The sequence below is a fragment of the Phalacrocorax aristotelis genome, chromosome 2 (genome assembly GCF_949628215.1).
Source record: "Phalacrocorax aristotelis chromosome 2, bGulAri2.1, whole genome shotgun sequence".
Taxonomy (NCBI): domain Eukaryota; kingdom Metazoa; phylum Chordata; class Aves; order Suliformes; family Phalacrocoracidae; genus Phalacrocorax; species Phalacrocorax aristotelis.
The window spans coordinates 146,797,825-146,811,838 of NC_134277.1; the positions used below are offsets into that span (position 1 = coordinate 146,797,825).

General features: G+C 40.4%; 1 long non-coding RNA gene across 1 annotated transcript; it reads right to left on the reverse strand.

Moving 5' to 3' along the window:
- Positions 1-7,867: 7,867 nt before the first annotated feature.
- Positions 7,868-13,484, reverse strand: LOC142053971 (uncharacterized). The gene is made up of 3 exons (XR_012659402.1): positions 12,042-13,484; positions 8,535-8,632; positions 7,868-8,450 (listed from the first exon to the last, which is right to left on the reverse strand). It is a non-coding gene; the product is annotated as an uncharacterized LOC142053971 (long non-coding RNA).
- Positions 13,485-14,014: the final 530 nt, after the last annotated feature.

The window sequence follows — 14,014 nt, forward strand, 5'->3', positions numbered from 1 at the left end:
ATACCAGTAAGTGATAATGTAAAGCAGTTGTGCTTGTTTCAGTGATATTGTGAATCTCTGGCAACAGTTCAACATTATTGCTACTGGGATACACTAATGTCATGAACTGATTCGGGATGAAGATCTGTATTTCATTACCAGTTTGAAAGTTTGTATAGTTTTAACATAAGGAACTGATTTTCAACACCTTCTGCTGCCATCACTGAAATTTAAGGGAGATACAGCATTAGTTTCACTTAGGAGAACTGGGCTCGTTGACTTTCCTGCACAGCTTGAAAATGGAAGACGCTGCAGGAGATCAGCTGGACAAACAGAAGCAGAACTGTCTTGTAGACCGTTGCTTATTATCTCAATTTAAGATTCAGATCATATAAAATGTTTGAAGTCTAGAGCTGTTGTATGAGCTAGCATATTTTTGAACAGATGGCATGAAATTGTGATGATTTCAAGATCTACAATGCTCTTAGAGAACAGGGGGATTTGTTCTGAACAGGCAATCATTGATTAATAACTGTTCCTGTCCTAAATGGGAGGTACTGGAACTGGACTTGCTGTGTGTCATAAAGGACATACTTCGGTGTTTAGGTTTTTCACTAGGTGCATTTATTATATGAATACCTGCGTGTTCTAAGATTGACTCATTTTAAGTGCCTTGTTCTGAACTTTAAAAGCTGCAACTGGTTGAACTTAATTCTAACTTGTTTTCTTGTATTCAGTTCAAAGTGCTATTTTCCATACCAAGGTACTTCAATAAAATCTATACAACCCAAAATGAAATACTGTAAGTAAAGAAACCAGATTATAACTGTGTATTTTTATACAATGGTGATTTCTTACAATTAAAGACTCTAGAAAGAGGACTGTCCAATTATATCAGCCCAAATACAGGAAATCTGAAGTAAATTTTCCTTTTTTTTAGTGTTTAAAGTTATAAATTAATGTGCTTCACCATTTTTTTTAAACTTTCATTATGTACAACCTCACCATGACAGGTGTTTTATTGATTAGCAGCCTAAACTTTCCTTTCTAGAAGTCTATGCCACTAATCTTTCTTATATATTATCTTTTACTGAATAATTTTTCCCAGTGTTATCTCCTACCAATATAGTACAACACCCTTGGTTCTCCTCAGCTTTATTCGTAAGCCATTCCCCAGGTTACCTGACTTCCTTTTATGGACAGAAATGTCTTTATTTTCATACTGCAGTGCACAGGACTGCGGTCACCATTCTAGTACAAGGAGTTTAACTGAGCTTAAAAGCGAGAACAAGAGAGATACATTAACAAATACTGATGAGAATATGAAAGGTAGATGAGAGAACCATATAAATAAGGTAATAGGAATTTAAAGTAATATACGAAGTGACCAATAGGTAACAAAATAAAGCATACCCATCAACATACACTTTTTTTTTGTCTTTCAAATGATCAAAGCTTTGTTTACATGAGGTAGAAACTAATAGTTCTTAATGTAAGTCCTATATCTCACATCCAGAGGCTGCTCCCAAACCCCAGGAGGATGTTGGGCTAGAAGGCCAATTGAATAGGTGCATTGTTGTATGTGTTGTTGAACTGGATGCTGCAAACCCACATGTTTTCTGGCAGAATGCATTAGAGTTAAAAGATATTGAATGTCACCAATTCAGTGTTATTTAAGAATAAGATAAATGTTTCTTTCATGTAAATATTGGCTGGCAAACTTCTATACAGTAGAAGTGTACCGAAGAAGGTTCACAACCCACGTTTTGGGCAAGATAATAAAAAAGTGATCTGACCTCACCTGCAGCAGGGCTAAACTAAGGAGTTTCATTTTTAAACCATTTGATAGTTATTCCAATGTTTTTCTACTACATATTTTAAAATGATTGCTATCTTCAGAAACACAAGTTAGCCATTTAGATGTTGGTACATCCACGTTATGAAGCAGTGAACAAAACGAAAGCTGTATCCTGCAAATACAGCCAAGCTCCAAAATTAATGTAACATTTATACTTACTTGTGGAGACGTTCACTCTGACTCAAAATGCTCAAAAGCATAAGTAATCCCAAAGCCATAATGTGTCCTCTGGACCCACTCCAACAGGTCCATGCCTTTCCTGTGCTGAGGGCTCCAGAGCTGGACGCAGCACTGCAGGGGGGTATCACGAGAGCAGAGTAGAGGGGCAGAATCACCTCCCCCGACCTGCTGGCCACGCTGCTTTTGATGCAGCCCAGGATATGGTTGGCTTTCTGGACTGCAAGAGCACATTGCCAGGTCATATCCAGCTTTTCATCCACCAGTACCCCCAAGTCCTTCTCCACAGGGCTGCTCTCAATCCCTTCAACCCCCAGCCTGTTTTGATACTGGGGGTTGCCCCAACCCAGGTGCAGGACCTTGCACTTGGCCTTGTTGAACCTCATGAGGTTCTCACATGGGTCCCCCTCTCCAGCTTCTCTAGGTCTCTCTGGATGACATCCTGTCCTTCTGGTGTGTCAACTGCACCGCTCAGCTTGGTGTCATCTGCAAACTTGCTGAGGGTGCACTCAACCCCACTGACTATGTCACTGATGAAGGTGTTAAACTGTACTGGTCCCAGTACGGACCCCTGAGGGAACACCACTCGTCACTGGTCTCCATCTGTTCATCAAGCCATTGACCACTATCCTCTGGATGCAACCATCCAACCAATTCCTTATCTACCTAACAGTGCACCCATCAAATTCATATCTCCCCAGTTTCAAGAGAAGGATTCTGTGGGGGACCATGCCGAAGGTCTTACAGAAGTCCAGATAGATGACATCCATAGCTCTTGCCTTGTCCACTGATGCAGTTACTCCACAGGTTGGAGTCCTCAGGCAGGACTTGCTCTTGGTGAAGCCCTGCTGGCTGTCTCAAATCACCTCCCTGTCCTCCGTGTGCCTTCGCATAGCTCCTAGGAGGACATGCTCCATGATCTTCCAAGGCACAGAGGTGAGAGTATTGACAGGTTAGTACTTCCCAGGGTCCTCTTTTCTACCCATTTTTTATAGGTATAAACTAAGAATATCTTAGAAAATTAATTCAGAATCTGATATACTTTCTTCAGCTGATATATCTCTGATCTTATGAAATCCACATCCACTTCTATTTTTAGGCATTGTTTGAATATATAGTGAGTTTGCATATAGTATTTAGACATGTATCTACTCAGAATTGTTGATCAGTCTCTAATTTAGAAGAAATTTTATACTTTGCACTAATTAAAGATATCAGAAAAAGATTAGTCCATCTTTGAGATTTCATTATGAATTAATTCATTAGTGAGTAAACCTGCACTTATCAATAGATCAAGCAATGTTTTTCACTTTATGGAACAAGGTAAGAGGTTAAGAGCCCTTTATAATAGTAATTATCTTGTTTTGTCATCACAAGCACATGCATCCTGAGAAGCAGAAAAGACAGCCTATAAACCAGGTGTCCAAGTACCGTAAACATCAGGAGTGCAGAATACATCATGGAGCAATACATGAGTATAATGACAAGAATAATGACAAGAAAATATAGAAAAATGGTTTGATTTATTCATTAGCTTGAGAGAGGGAAATTTTACATTCTGTCATCCTAAAATTCTCAGTCTGCAAACAATATGGAATCTCATATAGTTGATATACAGGCTAAAATGATGGATTAAGGAATAAATGCTATTTGGGAGAGAAGTGGTGAGAAGTCAAAGGAAGTAGTACTGTTAATGATGTAACAAAAATAACAATGAGACATATGACATTAAAATTATACAAAAGTGTTCATTAATAATTCCAGTGTGTCATTCAGGGAATAAATGACTAAGGAGCAACATTTTCACATGTAAAATTTTGCCTTTTAAATGTGCACCAATCCTAGAGAGTGAGAGAGTGAAAGGGAATTTAAAATAAGCACAAAACCTCATTGAATAAATATGCTCATCTGTGGCTATTTGAGTCATGAAATCTACCCTTTCATGACCAGAGAGTGTCCATGGCAACAACCTCCAGAAAAAGGATCATGTTTCAAAAATACCTCTAGGATTTTGTTGGTCAGTGTCCAAAAACCAGGAAAATACAAGTAGGAATATAGGATCCATAAATTAGATTGTTTAGTGTTCATTATAGAACTATTTCCATATAAAGGGCAGCTAATTTGAATGAAACAAGGTAAAATATTAACTATATACACAAATAAACTCAACATTATAATGTGAAAAATAAAGCCTCTAGAGCCACCATTGCAGGTCTCACTGTTGTACTGTTGTTCCAGTTAGGCTAACGTCTATCGAAATTATTTTTGATGAATGGAAGCAAAAAAGTTATCCGCATTTTTTAAAAGAACATTTGCTGTAAATGAAGTTATCCTCCAGGAGAGTATGTGCCAATAATACAACTTTGTTTACCAGTGGCAGTTAAGAAGTTAGTGCTCTGGATTCAGGAGTAAACAGACAAATTTGTAGAAATATCATGTTCATACAGTCTGTAGACATTAGGCATCCAGCTGATGTACCCATGAAATAATATCTAATACACAAGAAATTTAAAAGAGCAAACAGAGTAAACTATATTTTTGTTACAGATAATAAGTAACTGAAGTTAGAGGAGTTCAACGAGAGTAAATGTGGTCTGCTGTGTTTGTTCAGTGGAGCAGTACTAGAAATACAGAAAGACTACATCTCTCATAGAAGGATTAAACCTAAATTAATTATGGCAAAAGCCTAATATTGCACTTCAGGATTTAAAGAGTCTCTAATTATTAGTGATATGGACCAGATCAAACATAGAGCGGTAGCCTAATTTTGGGTTTGTCAGTAGTCCCCTAAAATAGGCAACACTGAGCTGAGCCCAATGCATAAATGTCTCCAGCCACACACTGCCTAAGTGGCACCTTGTGTGGCTGGCAAAACTGCCCTAGAGCAGTGGCTTCGCCCTGTGGTGTCATGAGGTCTTACCTCATTGCTCTGCTTGCTCTCACCTAAATGCAGCTCAGCTCATTCCTTACTTGCTCTTTGTCATGGGTCAATGTGTCTCATTTCCAAAGGCCAATATAATACTATTTTGGTGGAATCAGTATGTGTCATGTTTAGCCACCTAATATTTTGGGTATCTATTTTAAGAGGGTGTTAATTTACACATGCGCATGTCTGCTCACTCTGCTGTAGAGAGAACATAGAACACTAGTCAGATTTTTGGGAAAGTGAATATGAAGTGGACCCTGTCCGTAACAAAGACATTTTAATATGTAACATAAAGACTTTTTGGTAATAGGTATTAATTAATCAGCATTTTGTATGAACGCAGCAGCATTTTGTCTTTTGGACCATAAATCAAAGGTCAGACGGTTCGCTTTCCTCTGTCGCATACACCAAAGTGTGCAACATAATCTGTTTTTATGATTGGAGAACACTACAAAAATGCTCTACACTCAATTGTGCTGATGAAAATGATTTTATGAAATTGAGGGCAACTTTGTCCCTTGGGTGCCTTGTGGGAAATGGCTAGGGAGTTGTTTTTCTTCAGGACTTTTATTTGGAGAGCTTCCACCTAAATCCACTTAAAATCAGTGAGAATGGGAAAAAATCAAGAACTCTGATTTCTTCCTTTTTAAGCTATTTTAATTCCTAGCTATCAATATCGTCAAGATTGTCTCTAGAGCAACATTTCTGGAAGCAGCTTGATTCAAAATTTAAATTTCATTTTCAAGAGGGATTAAAAAGCAAGACTGAAAAGGATCCTAAGTTACTGAGATGCTTCAGAAAATTGTATCCATAGTTTTACCTCTTGAAGTGTTAATGTGAATTCCTGAGTGTTACTTGTGGATTTAAGGCAGAGAGGAGAATTTCAATTAAATTGTGAGCAGATATAATATAAAGGAGATAAACACTATGTATACTGCTAATATCAGCCAAATCAATGATGTATTTAAGTCAACCAATTCTGAGAATAATTTAGCTTTACTATGGTGTAAGGTGGAGTATTAAAAATTTTTTACATTTTCTCACAAGTCTGTGGGGTTACAAATTACTGACTGACTCTGACTATACTTTCCCTTTGTTCTGCAGTCCATTGGACTATGATATCTTTCACTTATTTTACTAAGTCTGCTGTGCAAAGTAAACATCTGGTTCTGAAGGTAGAAAACCTTAGGGGGTCCCACTTTCGAAAGAGTGTTTGCATGGTAAGATTTCCTTTTAATGTAGTCGATTCTATTTATAGGATAATGGCATGAATTGAAGAGTTGCATAAATTATGAACACCCCCTTAGTAAACCAAAATATCTATGCTACTGAGAGGAACCTAAAATCACAAAAGGAGATGCTGTGCTGGTATAGGCTTTGAGGCTTTTGTATTAGATTTTATTACTTATTCCTATTTATGATGCTGATGCTGATGCATGGGTTTATATGTTCCTTAAATTGGTAAAAAATACCAGCTCTGATGTACACAGAGGGAAGGTTATGCTACTGCTTGGAGTGGGGGGAGCCTCATTTGCACAATATGAGGAACAGAGAGGACACAAGTACAGATTATACCATAGACACTACCAGCTATCATTATGCTTTTGTGTAAGAATATCCATTAGATGGATATATAGCAGAATTAAAACTGGGGTTTAAAAGGTGATGAATGTGATTATAAAGCCATAATGGTAAACTGGTAGATCCACTATAGATACTACTCTATCTCTAGGGGGATCATCATATAAATTTCCAGGTTCACAACATTTTTAAACCCTTGATCATGCAAACTGAGATGCCCATAATATCTAATTTGGCTATGTGCAATATAGACACTGCTAAAGGGGTGCTATGTAACAGTTACAGTGAAACAGAAGACCAAGAAAGAAAATGTTATTTTAGTTCAAGCTCTGTGACTAAACTTGCATTTTATACTCATGTCACTATTTTATGAGTGTTGCACTCCAAAGTCATAAACAGTAATTTGACAACATTAATGTTATCTTTTCAGTGTTATGTTACATCTACATGAAATACTGCTGTTGGCTTATTTAAAAAGAAATAAAGATAGAAATAAAGATTATCAAAGCACTAGAGCTGCCTGTTCTCCCCTTCTGTTTCTGCTATTCTACTATTCCTTGCCTTTTTCTTCATTTTTCTTGTATTTTCTTCCTAACTCCTCCCTCACTGTGCTTAGAAGCTGAAAGAAAATTCATGCTACATTATTGTTGTCATCTCTGAGAAAGGTGCCTCTCTCAGAAGCCCAGACTGTAGAGTGTTAAGACTGTAGTGTGCTCCTGGGGAGGGTAAGGTCACAGAATGCAGAGAAGTCCTCTGACTTGTAACAAAACTGGCCTCTGAAGCCCCTGCACATGCCAAAACAGTCAGTTACTGCTGCTGTGGGCTGCACAGTCTTGCCACTGGCAGAAATTCGCAATGTGGTGTGGGATTATATACATGTTGCAGTAGATTTCTAAGTTTTCAGCGGCCATCTGTAAGCAGTGGGGGTGAATGGGCTCCATTTCAGACAACCGAGGCATGCTGAAATATTTCCCCATAGGACACCGTTCCTTCCACCCCGCAGTCCAGATGCTGCCATATGTGTGATACAATATCTCGTTCTGAATATGCATCCATGTTTTTAGCTTTCTTCAATTAAAAAGCTTTCTCTAGCTACGCCACAGCTCCTGAATTTTCTTTTCAGGCTGAAGGCACGGCATACTCATGTGCAAGTCATTTTTGCAGTAGAATTTTGCCAATCTAGAGGTATATTTTTTCAATAAAGGAGAACCTGGATGTCGAAATTATGAGCTGTTTTATATGTATAATTTTTCATAAGTAAAAGCAAATTTTCCAGGGTATTACTGCAATCCTGTGCAGTGAAAAAAAGTATTTTATATTATTATGAAGAGAATTATGATGGCTATTCTGTGATTCTGATTTAGAGTTGCCCCAAAACTCTAAGCAGTTTGGTAGACTAACAGTTTGTTCATCCATAAGATTACCTAGCAATATCAGAGAGCATCCAGTCAGGAAATGAAGAATAATCTTTGCCACTATTTCTGGATAACAAATAAGATATAAATTTTAATGTGAGATGAAAAATATCTTGCATAACCGAACTATTGAAAGAGAGCAGTGATTTCTGCTCTAAATAAATACGTGAAAAGAGACAGGAAACTGACACCAAGAAAATACAAAGCCTTGCACCAACCAAAAATGAACTCAAATCCAGAGAGTACCCTTTTTAGGAAAAGTCTGCTTAGGAATCCAGAAAGTTTCTGAGGTCACCATTTATTTCTATGCCATTCTTCCTCCTCCATATGGAGTGGACATGGGTTTTGGCCTCTAAACACTGGCAGATCTCCCAGAATGGATGCAAAGGTCTGGACTATCAACATGAAGTCTGACTCAGCACTGATTCCAGCACTCTGTGTGTCTGGCTTCCTACATTGCTGTACCCATTGAAAACCTGCGGCCAGGAACTTCACCATAGGGTTGTGGTCACTCCTAGGGAGTAAAACATTCACAAAAAATGTAATAGTAATTCAGTTCTAACTTGCTTACAGGACTGGTTGAAAGGGCAATACATACCTGCTAGTCTCACCCATTCTCTTTGTAGATCCTCAGATCTTCTGCAGGTTCCTGAGCATCTGAGGAATCTGCCTTGCAGTGTTTTTCCTTTGTGTCATCTAGAAACAAATTGGTAGAGCTTTTTCATCTTTACTTCAAAAGTCAGAGGAAGCTCTACTTCTAAACTCAAGGCTCATTCTGATCGTTTTTCGGCTGCTCAGTGATGTTTGATTTAAGTTTGTTTTCTTGTTGTCTTAGAATCTAAGCTTTCTTTACTTTCTCTTATTAGTATGTCTGGAACAACCATACAGAAAATCTCAAAGTTATGAAATTAGAATAAACTGTAGATTTTTCAAACTGCTGGGAAAGGTGCAAATTGTCCCATATCCATGTTTTAGAGGTATTAATTCTGAGCCTTAATGATGACAATTTCATGGTCAGTCTAGTTAACTACCTCACTATTGACCAAAGAAAGGAGAAGAATAAAGTTACAAAAAGCTATGCCATATATTCTTTCTAACACTGTAACTGGCTAATACTTGGGGAAATACCACCTTTTCTTTTTCATTCAGAGCTAAAGAACCAAACACTATGATTAAGATCATGGAAGAATCCAGGTCCTTAGAAGGGAAATGGAAACCTAAATGCCCAAGAGAACCTACGCAATTACATTTTTAACATTACCTACTCTTATTGGGTGTTTTAAGTGGTCAGAACTTGATTATGTGCATATCCCAGAAATCAAACATATTTACTTCCGAATTCAATTGCTGCCTGAACTTTGGGATATCTTCATTATATGTGAGTATCTTTGTATACAAGAGCCTGTGTCCAAATTCATGTGAGAATTCAGAAATTATTTTGCTCAGTGTACACTATTTTTCACAAAAAAAGATAGGAAATCCATATGTGCTGTTCAAGTGGTTAATTCTGCTGCCAAGACAATATTTCAATATTTTAGTATTTCCTCTTCTCAATGAGGAAATGGAAAGCTTGTTTTTAAAATCACTGTGTTCTCCAAAGAAGGACATTGTTTTTAAAAGTATGCATGTTATCTATGTGTAAGATAGTTGCTAACACTTGAAAATCATGGAAATCTAAGCTGCAGTTTTCCTAGTTTCTTTGCCAGAGCACAGGTATTTCAAGAGTTTAAGTTTTGAACTGCATTAACTATCCAGTTAGAGAGTTTATATAAATCTTCATAGAATCTTAGTAAGGAACAGAACTAACTGGAAGTGATGAAGTTTGAGATGATTAAGACGTGAGCCTCTGTGGAGGTTCTCTTCTTCTTGTTATACCAGAAGGCTGTGCTGCCATCCAATGAGACTTGGACAGGCTGGAGAGCTGGGCCAAGGGGAACCTCATGACATTCAACAAGAGCAAGTGCAAGGTCCTGCACATGGGGAGGAACAACCCCATGCACCAGTACAGGCTGGGGGCTGAACCACTGGAAAGCAGCTCTGCTGAGAAGGACCTGGGAGTGCTGGTGGGCAACAAGATGACCCTGAGCCAGCAATGTGCCCTTGTGGCCAGGAAGGCCGATGGTATCCTGGGATGCACTATAAGGAGTGTGGCCAGCAGGTCGAGGGAGGTTATCCTCCCCCTCTACTCTGCCCTTGTGAGACCACATTTGGAGTACTGTGTCCAGTTTTGAGCCCACCAGTTTAAGAAGGATGTGGAACTCCTTGAGCAAGTCCAGCAGAGAGCTACCAAGATGACCAGGGGAGAGGAGCATCTCCCTTATGAGGAAAGGCCAAGAGACCTGGGTTCGTTTAGCCTGGAGAATACTGAGGGGGGATTTCATCAATACTTATAAATATCTAAAGGGTGGGTGTCAGGAGGATGGGGCCAGACTCTTTTCAATAGTGGTGCCCAACGACAGGACAAGGGGCAACGGGCACAAGTTGGAACACGGGAAGTTCCACCTGAACATGAGAAAAAACTCCTTTCCTGTGCGGGTGCCAGAGCAGTGGAACAGGCTGCCCAGGGAGGCTGTGGAGTCTCCATCCCTGGAGACATTCAAAACCCGCCCGGACGCGTTCCTGTGCCCCCTGCTCTGGGTGTGCCTGCTCAAGCAGGGGGGTTGGACAAGACAATCTCCAGAGGTCCCTTCCAACCCCTGCCATTCTGTGATTCTGTGGTTCTTGATATATTGTAATTAACTAAGAGCATGTGTCTTCTGAAATGGGCCTAAACCACCACTGCTCACATCCAATTATTATTTTGGTTGAAGAGCACTACATTTTTAAACTATTTTTACTCCATCATTTCTACTTATCTGTCTGTACCCTCAGCTTTTGGACAGATAGCCACCATTCCCTCAGTTCAAAAACTGGAGACATTCTTTCCCCTGCCCCATGCTCAGCTGCTGCCCTTGCCTTCCACAGGGGTTTCCATTCCCCTGGCCATGCTGGCAAAGCTCTCTGAGCACTGCCTGGTTGCTACAGGCAATGTCCAACAGGTGAACCTGAAGAGCCAGTGAACGGCACAGACACTCCAACCTGCATGTGGACATCATTATAGTTACAGCAGTTCAGAAAATTATGCAACTGAGGGGGAAAAGGTTATTTGTAAGATTTAAAAAAATCTACTCTGAATGACTGTCTCTGCAGGGCAACAGAAAATGCTGGGCCTATTCTTGGGCCCTGAGGGAAAGCTACACCACTCAACTTGTGTCCATATTACTCAAGCCCCTGTCCCACCAAAGAAGCCTTGCCAATACTGCATAACAAAACCAGCTCCTGGTGAACAGCACCCGAGATCAGCTTAACTATCGCACAGCATCAGTGATGGCATGCAGTGCTCGAGCTGTGCCCTGGCCCGGCCTCAGCTACCAAACAAGGCCTGCTAGAGCTTTTGTTCATCTGGGATACACTACATGCTATGTATTCTGCTAAAGAAAATGAGTACTTCTCATGCAGTACTAAAATGTACTAAACGAAAACTTCTCTGTGAATTAGGGAAAATCATTCATTAATTTAGACCTTTAATTACATTTTAAAACAGCAAACATATGTATGTTTCTTTTTGGAATTTCATAAACAACTTTTTAACCTTTAGGTAAACAAATCCAAAATACACTGAAATACACTGACATGACTATAATAATCCTTTAAGATATCAGACATATCTCTTGGAATAGTTAAAGAACTAATACGTCTTTATATGTCTTCTTTTTAGCTGACAAAGTAGAATATGGCCTTAATGCCTCAGAATAGACAAAATATGTAACTTAACTTGCATTGCTGCTTAAATATTTACGAAAGCAAGAGTCAGCATAACCATGCTCTTATGTAATTTAGCCTAAACAGTATGTGAGAATAAACACTTACTTGTGACACAGGCTCTAGTACGGCTTCATTTTGCATTGCTGTTTATTACTTATTCATAACTGGTTTATACCACATAAAGTATATTAATTTTTAAGTTGCAGTTTGTATATTGTCCAAATGTTGGAAACAGGTTACTCAATTCCATTCTTCTGCATTTAAACAGGAGTAGGTTTAAAGGTGGTATCTGTCAAATTACCTGTTTACACTGAAACCACTGTGTGGGAAACAGGCAACAAAATAGAAGAGAATGGTCAACCTATATGAAGGAAAAGCCAAATTCTGATTAGGGAATTGGACTAAGATTTAGGAAAATGGTGAGAATGGGTAAAGATCAAATATTAACCTCAGTTAGGAAGATGGGTTTCAATTCAAGCCCCTGTTTGAGTCTAATTCTGCAACAAAGCCGTAGTAGAGCATTTCATTTGGTGGACTACTATCATGATTGTCTATTGCCATAGAATACCTTCTTGAAAACACTACCACTATTACACGGGTACTTAACCATGAGCCTACTCCTCAAGGAAAGACATTGAAGTATAAATTTGGCACATCACAATAATTTCAGCTAAATGGAAAACATTATTTACTCTGAATCTTTAAAGTATCTGAACAACAAATGTTTAGTAGAGCTTGCAGTTTCCATCATGTTCTCTTATTTAATTAAAAAAAAAAGTGGTTTTGCAAATTCACTCACCATTTACCGGCATTATTTTCTAACACAATATGATGGAAAATTTTAGTACATTGCCATGTTAGAATTTCTGGTGCTTATACGAAGACTTCTGCAACATTGGCCAAAAAAAATCATCACTGCAAGTTTTGAGGGGTCAAGCTGAAAACTATTTCTGTGGAGACTATTTGGACCACAGAGGTAAGAGTTAAAGAAATGCCTAAGAGTTTACCTGAACATAAATCATTTAATTCCTACCAGTGAAGCTGTAAGAACACTTCACATTGTAGTACATTCATGTGTCAGACCTGAAATTTCTGGAAGCACGGTAATAAAGATGTTTCAGTACCAAGTGCCCTTACCTGGCATCAGTGAAACCAGGCTGGTGTTTTTTTTTTGTGTGGTTGGGTTTGTTGTTTTGTTGTTTTGTTTTGTTTTTCCACGATTTTTGCAAAGTTAATGTTTTGACAACACTGAGAATCTGGCAACGCATGTGCAATGCTAAGCAATGCAATGAGGTATAGAAGGCATGATCTGTTCATAACGGGTCATTACAACTGTATATGGAAATTAGATGATTTAGGTCATTAAACAGAATATTCAAAAGAAATTTTGTCCTGACGACACAGACTGTAAACATGAGCACTGCTAATGATTTAGCTTTGTCAGCACACTTCATTGGTAGCAGAAGTAGCAGAAGTGTCAGATGTTGGTTTCTACTATGCAAGAAACAAAATTTCTCTATTATGACTATTAAGAAGGGCGGAACTAATTAAACTCTAGGTAGTTCGCCGGCTTATCTTTCTCTCTTATCTAAAAGTAAAAAACCAAAAAGATCAGCCACGCGGGAGAACAGCGGTGACCAGAGGGCCGCTGCTGCCCGTGACCCGCCAGCTGCCGCAGGCGGCTGGACAGCCCCGAACGAGGAGGGTGTTTGCTGAGGAAGCACAACCGGCCGCCCAGAGCGCACCGGGGCGGCTCCGGCTCCTCCGGCTCCTGCGGCCGCCGCCCCGCGCAGCGCTGCCTGGAACGGCGCAACCAACGGCCGCCTCGCGCGGCTGGCGGGTCGCGCGCCCCCGCCCCAGCACCCGCCCGTGGCGGCACCTGTGAGGCGAAATCGGGGATCCCCCCCCCGCCCCCCGTCCCGCCCCGGACGGCGCGCTGGCGTGGCGGAGGAAAACTCTGCCCTCGCTGCCCAGCCCCGCACCCCCGGGATCTCCCGGCCTAAGGGCCAGCGCGGGAGGAAGCGCTGCCCTTCCCGCAGGCAGCGCGGGGGCGCCCGGCTCTGGCAGGACACCCCGGCGGAGCCCCTGTGCGGGGCGGCGGGACCCGCGCCGGCTGCCCGGCTGTCACGGAGTTTCTTCGCCCATTCCCCTGCCGCGCCTCTTTCGGGAAAGTTGCCGCTCTCTCCGCCGCCAGGAGCCCCGACGGAGCCGGGACAATTGAAGCCTCCCGCCTCAGCGCCCCGTGCCCCGCAGGCAGGAGGCGATTTGCATGCG